The sequence below is a fragment of the Parasteatoda tepidariorum genome, chromosome 2 (assembly GCF_043381705.1).
Source record: "Parasteatoda tepidariorum isolate YZ-2023 chromosome 2, CAS_Ptep_4.0, whole genome shotgun sequence".
In the NCBI taxonomy this organism is placed as follows: domain Eukaryota; kingdom Metazoa; phylum Arthropoda; class Arachnida; order Araneae; family Theridiidae; genus Parasteatoda; species Parasteatoda tepidariorum.
In genome coordinates this window covers 81895770-81909318 of record NC_092205.1, presented here as the reverse complement: position 1 = coordinate 81909318, position 13549 = coordinate 81895770, and positions in this window count along the sequence as shown.

The window sequence follows — 13549 nt, the reverse complement described above, 5'->3', positions numbered from 1 at the left end:
GCACATTAGGACCCATAATCCTCATAGAACAATCCCTGACGTCTGTAAGCTACTTGAACATAGTTGCAGACCAGGTTCACCCATTCATGGCAACAGTTTTTCCTGAGGGGGAAGGTGTTTACCAACAGGATAATGCACCATGTCATAAGGGTCGAATCGTCAGGGATTGGTTCGAGGAACATTCCAGTGACTTTCAAGTCATGTCTTGGCCCCCAAATTCCCCTGACCTTAATCCAATAGAGCATTTGTGGTCCTACTTGGAAAACCAAATTCGTGCTGCCACGCCACCCCCTCGCAATGTGAGGGAATTGCTGGACCAGTTGGTGAGCGCTTGGTACCAAATACCTCAGACTGCCTATCACCACCTTGTGGAATCAATACCACGAAGGATGCCGGCAGTTTTGAGGGCTAAAGGTGGTCCTACATGCTATTAGCAGGGTGGTCATAATGCAATGGCTCTTCGGTGTGTATGTATATATATATATATATACTGTCGCTCAATTAATTATGAATTATTAATTCAATTGCGAGAAAATTATGTAACAACTCAAATACGTATTGTTTGTGATGAGATAAGGGGATTTTTTTTATTTTAAAGTCATTTTTAAGAGAATTTGCAATTTGTACTTAATTTTACAAACGCTTTTAGGTAATCAATCAAACTACAGGATTTAGTAAATATTTCTGAAAAGAGTTTTAATTTTGTATGTACTCTCTTAAAACGAAAGAGTGATTTCCCCTACTCAAAAAAGAGTTAAATTTTTTAAACTCAACTTGAGTGAAATACACTCTTATTTGAGCGAAATTCTTGCTTTGCGTTTACTCAAACTTGAGTGGTATTTATTTCAGCAATATTTGAGTGCTTTTAGCTCAAACTTGAGTGATTTATTTATTATTTAATTGTGCGCGAGCTATAAGCTGGAATTTCTATCGTTTTATTTTAAAAAGCAAATGATAATAAATCTAAATAAAATTGTTATGTTCTGTGATCAGGTTTTTTGTCTTGTTTCTCCTTGAATTTAAATCCTTTTGCAGTTATCGAAATACATTTAAAAAATGAAGTCTCTGTTGTCTCAATCATATGTATCATATGATTTCACCGTAGTGGTAATCCTTCGGTCATGAAATATTTCTATTTTATGTACCTGCATAGATTTGCTGACATGAAAGTTACATATTTTCAATAATTATCATTGATGACTTAATGTGATTTTTAGAGTTGTGTTACAAATTAAAATTATCAGTAACAGTAGTTAGTTATTGAGAATCGAGTTAAACAATTCTAAATCTATTTACAATTATTTTTTGCGAAAATTTTACATTTTAGTTTAAGTGAAATGTTCCCATCCTCATTTAATTATATATTTTTTTATACAGAAAATCTAATATTTGCCATTACAAATAAAATAATCAAATTTTTCTGATGAAAAATTGAATGATATCGATAAAATATGGTATTGATTTTAGATGTAATTTACCTGGAAGAGATAGGGAATTTTTTCTGAAATTGAGTGGGTACCCTGTTAAAAAGATGTTATGCTTTTGCCAATATGTAAAAATATTTTTCTAAGTATATTTTAGCAAACTTTTTATAAATAAAGTAATAACTAGAAAAATTCCCATCCAAATAAAATGAAATGTAGAAGAATTATCAAAATTATGTTCTCAAGAACTAGAAAGAAAATGGTTAAGTACGATTTAACATACTAATGAAGTCACTTTAACTACTATTTGAATACCTAAATAGAAGGAAAAATTATTAAAATTATTAACTCTTAATAAAAAATTCGTTTCATTACAAAAAGTTAAAAATCCTTAAAATTTTGTACTGAAGTCTGCCACAAAGATTTCGATCTCTAAAGAGTATTATCTTGCAATTATATTCTGCATATTGTTAAATACAGATGGATTAATTAGCTTTCACTTTTTTTTATCAACTATCACTGTTTAGTTTAAAAATTAAAAAGAAACTTATTAATTACCGAACAAACCATGAATGAAATTTAAAAGAAATGAATGCTGATAAATTATTTCATGTGTGAACATGGTAGAAATATTTTTCTATTCAACTTATTTATGATAAACATTAAAAGATTCAGTGAATAGTCAGAAAAAGATCAATTTAATTGAAATGTGATTTAAATGAAATTCAAGTCAAAAGAATAAATAATGATAGTATTGTGGCGTAACTACCACTACCGAAAATGAACTTCAATTCACTGGTATATAAGACATGCTAACTTAATTCAGTTCAGTGTCTAAATGGTCTCCGCCACATTGGTGACTTACGGACGTAATGTGAACACGCTGGAACGCCCACTTCGATCTAGTAACGCCTACTTTAAGAGATAGACCACATTGAACAGTTAACTTGTGACTGCGACATTCAGCACTCAAACGACTACGATCGTATGGTTAAAACACCTCTCACTTTCAGCATTCAAACAAACAAAAAAACCCGATAACTCACTCTCTCGGTATTTCACAGGTGATATCCGTTCATCGAATTCTATCCTTGATAAAATTCTGGCGGGGGAGTATTGTGGCGTAACTACCACTATGAAAAATAAACATCAATACACTGGTATATAAGACATACTAACTTGTTTCACACAAATTCAAGTTAAAGGACCCAATCAAGTGATACATATAATCACTCAAACTCAAGTGAAAATCACTTAAGTTTGAGTGAAAACAATCCACTCAAGTATTACTGAAAATCTACTCAAACACGAGTGAAAATAACTCATGTTTGAGTGAAATTTTTTTCACTCAAACTTGAGCTATTTCCAATAACTCTTTCACTTGAGTGATTTTAACTCAAGATGAGAAGGCCGCTTTNATGTAACAACTCAAATACGTATTGTTTGAGATGAGATAAGGGAATTTTTTTTTATTTTAAAGTCATTTTTAAGAGAATTTGTAATTTGTACTTAATTTTACAAACGCTTCTAGGTAATCAATCAAACTATAGGATAGAGTTTTACTTTTGTATGTAGTTTAGCTACAAAATCTTTATTAATAGCTCTTGCATTGTTTTTGAATGACATATTTTCTTGATACATTTATTAACGAACTTAATTCAGTTTAACAAGAGTTATGCCCCCAAGGAGTCGAATCACTCCAAATACGTTCTTGCTGTGATAAGATGAAGGATTTTTATTTTGAGGACACCTTTGAGAGCATTTGTTTCGAATTTTGAGGATATTTTTATGTAACCAGAACTTAAATTTTAGTAATTATTACTTCAAATAGTCTTAGATTGGTAGATAGTTTGTACAAAAGTTTCTCTAATAACTCATTTATAAATTTTGCTGGACAAATTGTTGTTTGTAACACTTATTAGCGATTTTATTTCAATTTGTAACAAAATTTTATGTTTCCAAGAACTCGCATCAATCCAAACACGTATTTTCTTTGACATGATAAAAGAATTTTTTATTTTATTTCAAGGAGATCATTTGTTTTTAATTTTGAGGATATTTTTACGTAATTGAAACTTAAATTTTAGTAATTTTTTCTTCAAAATGTCTTAGTTTGGTAGAAGTTTACTACAAAGTCTTCTCTTTCATACATTTTGAAGGACAAATCATTGTCTCATACATTTATTAACAATTTTACCTCAGTTTCTGAAAAAAATTACGAATCGTCAAGGACTCGATTCAACCTAAATACGTATTTGTTGTGATAATCCTAAAACCGTTGCCAATTGAAACAAAAAACAAACAAGAAAAAGGTTATAAAATCCATTGCGGGAGCTATAAGGGAAAATTCCGCAACCACATCGAGTTGCTCAATTATAATAATTTGTCAGAAGTTACCGAATATCGAATAAAAAATAAATCTGATAATTGGTTGCCGTGTGAAAAAGGGGGGACAGTTAAAAGTTGCAAATAGGGACAGTGTACAAGAACTTAGGTTTCTTGAAGGCTAATAAAATCTTAAATGATTTCTGGAGGTTTTTTAATTTGAATGTATGAAGAATTGTTTTTTTCGAAATTTAGGTCAGTCTGCTATTTATGAAATGTTTGACCGTGAGCTTAAGCGCACTGATTGGCAACGCTCTGCGGAACCCTTACTTCCTCAAACAGTTTTAAATACACTTTGTGGGCTTTTACTTAAGCAAAAATGGCAAGACCTTAACCTTGTAGGAGGAAAATAGTGAAGGATTACGATAAATAACGTTTATTAACAGCTACGATATTTACTAAATATTTGCGATTTGGAACCTAAATAAATTTTTAATAAGGAATATATTTTAAAAAATGAAATAATTGATTTGCTGGATATTTTATTAGAGAAATGGCTTTAGGCTTAATTTAAAACTTTGTTTTTTTTTTAGTTTGATTTTTTGTGATCTATTTGTGAAAGAACTCCGCATACCATATTTTACTTAAGCACACATGACCAAGACCTTAATCTTAGTAAGAAGAAAAAGATGAAGGATTGGACTAAATAGCCTTTATTTTCATCTATGATATTTACTAAATGTTTGCTATTTGGAACATAAATCAATTTTTGATAGGGAATATACTTTAAAAATGAAATAAGTGATTTGCCAGATATTTTGGCAGAGAAAAGGATTTTGACTTAATTTAAAACTTTATTTTTTTTAGTTTGATTTTTTAAAAATCATTTGTAAAATAACTTAATACTTGATACTTGCTATTTGAAATCTAAATTAATTTTTTAAAAGGAATATTCTTTAAAAAATGAAAAATACGTTAAATAATTTTGCAATTTTTTTTTATATATAATTTGCAACTTTTTTTTTCTTAATTTGATTTTTAAACTACTTTTATAAAAGCACTCTGCATTTAATTTTTATAAAGGTAAATATGACAAGACATCTACCTATCAGGAAACAAAAAAGTAAAGGACTTGGACAAATGGCACTTAGATATAGCTATGTTACTATATGTTTACTTTTTGGAACCTAAATCAATTTTTAAAAAAGTAATATACTTCAAAAATTAAGTAATTGTTGAATAATTTTGCAGAAAATGGCTTTAGACTTAAAATACAACTTTATTTTTTTCTTAAATTCCTTTTTGAAAATACATTTATAAAAGTGATCTGCGTATTATTTTTTACTGACATTTAAATGGCCAGACCTTAATTTTATAAGAATGAAAAAAAGTGAAGAGTTTGGATCAATAGCGCTTATTTGCATCTATGATATTTGCTAAATAGTGTTTATTTACAGCTATGATATTTACTAAATGTTTGCTATTTGGAACCTAAATCAATTTTGAAAAAAGAATATACATTAAAAAATGAAGCAATTGTTCAATAATTGTGTCGAAAAATGTTTTTAGATGTGCATTTTTATTTTTACATTTTTTAATTTTTAAAAATATTTTTATAATTGTGCTCTAAGTGTTATTACTTAAACAAATTTAACTTAAACAAAAAGGACAAGAACCTAGCCTAGTAAAAGTAAAAAGTAAAGGATTTGGCTAAATGGCGTTTACTTACAGCTATGATTTTTTCTAAATGTTTGTTATTTGGAATATAAATAAATTTTTAAAAACGAATGTATTTTAGAAAGAGAAAAAAAGGTTGAATTTGGAAGAAAAGGGTTTGAACCGTCTTTTTTTCTTAGTTTGATTTCTAAAAATTTTTTTCTTAAAAGAGTTCTGCATAGTATCTTTTACTTAAGCAAAAGTGGCAAGACATTAAGCTTTGTTAGAAGAAAAAAGTATTGGCTTTTGCTAAATAGCCTTTATTTACAGCTATGATATTTACCAAATGTGTGCCATTTGGAACTTAGAACAATTTTTAAAATGGAATATACATTATAAACTGAAACAATTGTTGAAGAATTTTGCAGGAAAATGGCTTTGATTTAATTTATAACTTAATTCTTTTTCTTAGTATGACTTTTAAAAATATTTTTGTAAAATTGCACTGTATATTATTTTTAATGGCAAGACCTTAACCTTTAAAAGAGGAAAAAAAGGGAAGGATTCGGTTAAATAACGTTTATTCACAGCGATGATATTTACTAAATATTTGCTACTAGGGACCTTCATACTGAACTGTGGTTTTAATTTTATCCATAGTCGCAATCATATATGGCAGTACTTTTACTTTCGTTACTTGTACCGCCGGTACAAGTAAAAAGTACGTAGTTTATCCTAATTCTCGTNGTAAATATGACAAGACATCTACCTAGCAGGAAGCAAAAAAGTGAAGGACTTGGACAAATGGCACTTAGTTATAGCTATGTTACTATATGTTTACTTTTTGGAACCTAAATCAATTTTTAAAAAGGTAATATACTTCAAAAATCAAGTAATTGTTGAATAATTTTGTAGAAAATGGCTTTAGACTTAAAATACAACTTTATTTTTTTCTTAATTTCCTTTCTGAAAATACATTTATAAAAGTGATCTGCGTATTATTTTTTACTGACATTTAAATGGCCAGACCTTAATTTTATAAGAATGAAAAAAAGTGAAGAGTTTGGATCAATAGCGCTTATTTACATCTATGATATTTACTAAATGTTTGCTATTTGGAACCTAAATCAATTTTTAAAAAAGAATATACATTAAAAAATGAAGCAATTGTTCAATAATTGTGTCGAAAAATGTTTTTAGATGTGCATTTTTATTTTTACATTTTTAAAAATATTTTTTATAATTGTGCTCTACGTGTTATTACTTACTTAAGCAAATTTAACTTAAACAAAAATAGCAAGAACCTAGTCTCGCTATGATTTACCGCTATGATTTTTTCTGAATGTTTGTTATTTGGAATCTAGATCAATTTTTAAAAAAGTATGTATTTCAGAAAGTGAAAAAAAAGTTGAATTTGTAAGAAAAGGGTTTGAATGGTCTTTTTTTCTTAGTTTGATTTCTAAAAATGTTTTTCTTAAAAGAGTTCTGCATATTATCTTTTACTTAAGCGAAAGTGGCTAGACATTAAGCTTTGTTAGAAGAAAAAAGTATAGGCTTTTGCTAAATAGTCTTTATTCACAGCTATGATATTTACTAAATGTGTGCCATTTGGAACTTAGAACAATTTTTAAAAAGGAATATACTTTATAAACTGAAACAATTGTTGAAGAATTTTGCAGGAAAATGGTTTTGACTTAATTTACAACTTAATTCTTTTTCTTAGTATGACTTTTAAAAGTATTTTTATAAAATTGCACTGCATATTATTTTTACTTAAGCAAAAATGGCAAGACCTTAACCTTTAAAAAAGGAAAAAAGGGAAGGATTCGGTTAAATAACGTTTATTCACAGCTATAATATTTACTAAATATTTGCTACTAGGGACCTTCATGCTGAACTGTGGTTTTAATTTTACCCATAGTCGCAATCAACATTTTTGCACGCTTTAGAGTATTTTTCAATTAGATTTGGCAAAGATGGATATGATATGGTGACGTTCTTATTGAAAGTGAATTTTTTTGTTCAGGAATAAATATGTTACCATTTTATTAAACAAATTTGTTAGTTGACTAAATGGCATATTTGAAGGATTACAAAATAAATTAGCACGTTTTTAAAATTAAAATGTGAGCTTATTTATAATTACCGTTTAGTTGGTAATTAAAACGTTTTTATTTGTATGTCAACAAATTATATTTTTAAAGAGTATTTTTGCGCTGATACGAAAAGAGTTTTTTATATTTTAAAAGTCTATATCTAGAGAAACACACTAATTAAAAATAATTATCCATATTATGATTACTTATATTTTGATTAAGTGAAAACCAATAAAATTTCTTTTTTCACGTTCACTACAGAAAACCGAAGCAAACTTAGACATATTCAAGACATATGTCTTAATGAGGACAGTAGAAAACCGAAACAAACGGAAACACATGCTAGATACATGCAGAGTGTGCAAAAAAATAAACGGACCATCCTGAATAACTTTTGATCTAATGATCGGATCTTCACGTTCTGGGACTCAATCTTAATGGTTCGAGGGGATGACCTCAAATAAGCTGATTAATTAGAGGATATAATATTTTATGTTAAGAAATCAGACTAAAAAACGTACTTTTTTTGCATAAACATGCCTTTTTTTCAATGGATTTTGATTTCCAACCTCCAAAATACCGCAATCTGGAATTATTGGGTAGCCGCAATTTGGAAAATATGGTCCCAATAATTTGATTAGGAGAGTGCTCTAATGTTTTGACCAATTAATGTAAATTTTACAATTTGCATATTTCGCCATATATTAATAAATTTAAAGGTGAGTAGAAAACTTTTTACACATAATTATAAAATTCCCTTATTCAAAGATTTCAAAAATAACTTTTATAAATATTTACCATTTTTTATTATTTTATTTAACATTCTTTAATATTCGTCAAAATTTTATTTAATATTCGTCAAAAGAATTTTGAACTGTTGGGTACTTACATCGTTTTAAGAAATATATTTTTAAACGGCAAAATGCAAAATTTGAGTGAAATCAGTCGAATAGTTCCTGAGAAATCAAATTTTTAAAACGCGATTTTTTTAAGAATGAGTCCTAGAACGTAAAGATCCGATAATTCGATCAACAGTTATTCTAGGTAGTCCATTTTTTATTTTGCGCACTGTACGTCATGTATCATATAATTCATGTATGTCATTTATTATATGGTACATAAATGTCGAGTATTAATGAAGACAACAAAAAACTCTTATAATTCTTTAAGATTGTCGTGTGTTAGTGAAAGCAACAGAAATCTTTATAATTCTTTAAGGATGTCGAGTATTAGTGAAAACAACAGAAAATTGAAACAAACTAAGTTGTATGCTAGATATATGTAAATCGTGTATCATATAATATGTGTATGCTTTGCATTAAGGAAACAGAAAACCTTTCTAATTCTTTAAGGAAGTCATGTATAAATGAAGAACACAGAAAACTAAGTTATATGCTAGATATATGCATGTCGTGCATTAATGAAGGTAACAGAAAACATTTATGATTCTTTAAGATTGTCGTGAATTAATGAAGACATTAGAAAACCGAAACAGAAATATATGCTAGAAAGAAAATGAGAATCTTCATATCATAGAATTATAGTTATTTGTTTTATCATGTTTTTGTAAAATGTTTAGAAGTTAATTCTTTATGAGTGTCGTGTATTAATGAAGATAACAGAAAAAGAAAGAAATAAAACAAACATATATGTTGGAAAAAATGAGACTTTTCATATCACAGAGAAATAAACAAAATTTAATCATTCTAATGCTAGAACATACAATGCAATTCTAGGTATTTTCAATGCATTTCAATGCTAATTCAATGCTTTTTCAATTCATAGCAAGAACGGCAACTTTCACGCAAACGGTTTTACTCCTCGCAACGTCAAAAAGTTCAAAAACTGGTTAGACTGACGAGTTTATTGTTTTTTTCATTATTTTTAATTGAGTTTATAAGATTCGCTGTAATCGCTTGGTCATTTGTTTCATTTAAGTTCTGTAAAATATTTAGAAATTAATTCTTTTATTTCTCTTTCGTTCTCTTTTATTTCTTTATATCTCTTTATTTCTTTTTCGCTATTATGAAAGGAACTATTAATATTTTAAAAGCCTATATCTAAAGGAACACACTAATTAAAAATAATCATCTATATTATGATTACTTATATTTTGATTCAGTGAAAATCGATTGAATTTCTTTTGTCACGTTCGCTACAGAAAACGAAGCAAACTGAAATATATTTTAGTTATATGTATTAATGAGAACAATAGAATAGAAAAAAAACTGATACACATGCTAGATATATATACGTCATGTATTATATGATGCATGTATGTCATTTAATATATGATACGCGTATATCGTGTATTAATGGAGACAAACGTGCATTTTGAAAAGTAAATTAGCATTTATTTTAACTATTTTAATTTTTAACCGATTTTTGTTCTTCAATTTATTTCAATGATGAAAAAATACATATTTATATAGATGACCACCATTATTAAATCTTTTCAACAAATCGAAGAATTAATACGCAAAAGCGTTATCTATTTACAGAGGAGTTTATCATTTGTTTCTACACAAATTCACAATCTGAAAAATTTAAAAATAATAACATAAATCCGATCTATCCAATATTAACTCAAAAACTGTTTTTTTTTTAAATTTAGCAAGTAACAACTCAACTTTAAAACAACAAAACACAAAGAATTATTAATTATTCATACTACAAACGGAAATGTACAAAATAAATTAAAATATGACAGCTTCAATAAATTATAAACCGTGTAATGACAATTATTCAAATATACTGTATTAATATAATAGGTGTGTCTTATTTGTATCGTAAGAGTCAAATGAATTCAAAAAATTTTTAAGACTGTAAAATTGCATTAATAAGCAAAATTTACCCTTTACTTACTAAATATCAGGTAATATTTATTGAGTGCTTGAAGAAGTAAAAGATGTTTCAATAATTTGTAACTTGTTAGTGTTCTATCCCATCTGGATTATAATTTGTAAGTGATATATTTTTTTGTCTTCTTGTAACTAAAATAACTATTAAATAATAATGAATAATAATAAATAATTATAATAAGTAATAATCATAAACATTTACACCTAGGGTTTCGTATGAGCAGTACATTAGTGCATTTCTTTCATATTTGATTAGATGGAGATTATTTTATCAATGTGGCAAACGCTGCTTTTCTCTTAACTGCATTTTTCATCAGAATTTTCGATCACAATCACAAAATTGATTAATGACACATACGAAATGTATGCATTTTTAAATAATTAACTTTTCAAGTTTTAAATTTGGGATTTATTTTTCTTTTAAGTGAGAAAAGTACTTCAAAAAACTTCTCGAAACTTTGAAAAATTTTGCTAAAAGTTCGAAAAATCTCTCCTATCGTAGTTTTTTTTAAACCAAGCTTCAGTTCTAATACCAAACAAATCACTTAAGAGACTGGATTTTAGTTCTAGTACCAAATCACGGAAAAGATTTTTATAAATAATTATTTTTATCCCTTGAAAAAGGCTTAATTTTCTTTTTTTTAAATGTTACTTTTTAGCATTATATATCCCAAACTTAGACGACCGTCTCAAAAAAGGAAAATTGCTGTAAATGTCACTTGAAACTCTAAAGAGATTGCTGACTTGTAAAAGAAAATTTTTTTAAGGAGATCATTAAGGAAAATTTTTTTTATTTCTCTCTTATTTTGACACATGAAAGAGAATTAATATTTCTCTTTCCTTAAAAAGAATTAAGAACATGCATTTATAAATTTATTTTAAGAAATCAGAATCACGAGACTGATTAATGACACAGATAAAATGTACATTTTTTTTAATTGATTAACTTATGTTTTAAAATTGAGATTCTTTTCTCTTGATCGGGAAAATAATATCAAAAATCTCTCAAAACTTCCCAAAATGTCTCTCGAATTTTGAAAAAACTATCCAATTGAGAATAGTAGTTTTCTTAACCGAATTTCAAATTTAGTTCCTAGTTCAAGTGAAAAAAGGAATTAAATATTTATTCAAGTGAAAAAAAATAAATAGTTATTTTTAACCCTAAAAAAAGGCTTAAGTTGTTTGTTCGAAAGTTACGCTGTGTCATTAGTTAACAAAAAACTTTAGATGGTCACCTAAATAGGAAAATTTAAACGGAGAGGCCACGTCTCAATGTTTGAACTCTAAAATGATCATTGATTTGTAAAAGAAAATTTTTTTTGAAGAGTTCATTAAGGAATTAAATATTTATTCCTTATTTTGACACATGAAAGAGAATTGCGAATCTTACTTCAAACTCAGGCCTTCTTATTGTCTAAACTACTAAGTATCAGACTAAGCGACATAGATTTTCAAACGCTTTTATAGTTAATAATGCTGTCAAAACTATTACAGAGAGACATAAATTTAAAGGCGTGAAAATTAATTTGTTTAACACACATTTCAATTAATAACCCAGATTTGCGTTCTGATTCTCCATCACTTTGCAGGTAACCAGTCACTAAAAGACAGATAAGTATACATTATTTTGCTTTTTTAACCTTTTACTTTGCGGCATTAGTTAGTCCAAATTTTTGATGACCGTCTCTAAAATAGGGAAGTTACTATGTAAATGTCACGTCTCAAATGTTTGTTCTTTATTGAGGAAAGTATGCCAGAAGGAGGAAGTCCAGTTTTACAATTTTTTAGAAAGATTACCTCAGTTGTTGGTATTTGAGTGGGATCGAGAGAAGAAAAAATCATGAGGGCTCAAGGCCATTGAAGTATAAAAGGACTGCATTATTTCATTTGCATATGCAGCAGAAAGTAAGAAAAGGAAATACCCCAGATTTGAGATATTCAGTGACCATTTTATTAATCAAGCATTAGGAAGAACCCAAACTAAAGTCTTTCCAATATTGATTCATTAAATATAAATTTTATGGGACAACTCTTCAGTATTATGCGCAAAAATGAAATACAATGTATGAAGACTTACTTTTGCTATTACGTACATAATTAAAACATTGCATAAAAGTTTCATAAGACAACTTTTCAGTATATGAAATGTAATGTAAAATGATCAGTTTTGGATATTACGTGTAAAATTAGAACATTGCATGAAAAGTTTCTATGGCAACGTTTTAGTTTCAGCAAAAATAAGGACTATATAACGAGCAAAAATAAAGTACTATATAAAGCTATTCACTTTTGCTATTACGTGCATAATCGAGACATTGCATAAGAAGTTCTCACGAAAACTTTTCAGTATCACGTGAAAAAATTAAACACGATATACAGAGATTCATTTCAATATTACGTGCAAGATTCATACAAAAAGTTCATATGACAACTTTTCAGTATATTATGCATATAAGGGAAATAAACTGCACGATGATTAATTTTGGATATTACATGCAAAATTATAACATTGCATAAAAAATTTCTATGACAACTTTTTAGCTTTATGAGCAAAAGGGAAGTACAATATACTAATATCTACTTTTGCTATTACGTGCATAATTAAGACATTGCATAAAAAGTTCTCACGAAAACTTTTCAGTATCACATGGAAAAATAAAACAGGATGTATGGAGGTTCATTTCAATATTATGTGTAAGATTGAAACAAACCATAAGAAGTTCATAAGACAACCTTTTAGTGTTAAACTCAAAAAAGAAACATAAGGATATAAGGATTCACTCTTGGTATTGTGTACATAATTAAAACATTGCATGAAAAGTTTATCTGGCACATTTTCAGTACCACGAGCAAAAACGAAGTAGAATGTATAAAGATTATCTCTCGATACCACGTGCTAAATGGAAATATTGCTTAAAAAGTTCATATGACCGCTTTTCAGTATTGCATGCAAAACTGAAATATGATGCGCAATGATTAACTTTTGTTGAGCAAATTTGAAACATTGCATAAAGATTTTCTATGATAATTTTTCATTATCCTGAGCCACATAAAACATCCTATCCAACATACGAAGATTCATTTTTGGTATTGCGTGCAAAATTGAGACATTGCATAAAAACTTACCGTGAAAACGTTTCAGTATGACGTAGAAAAAAAATTAAACAGAATATACAGAGATTCATTT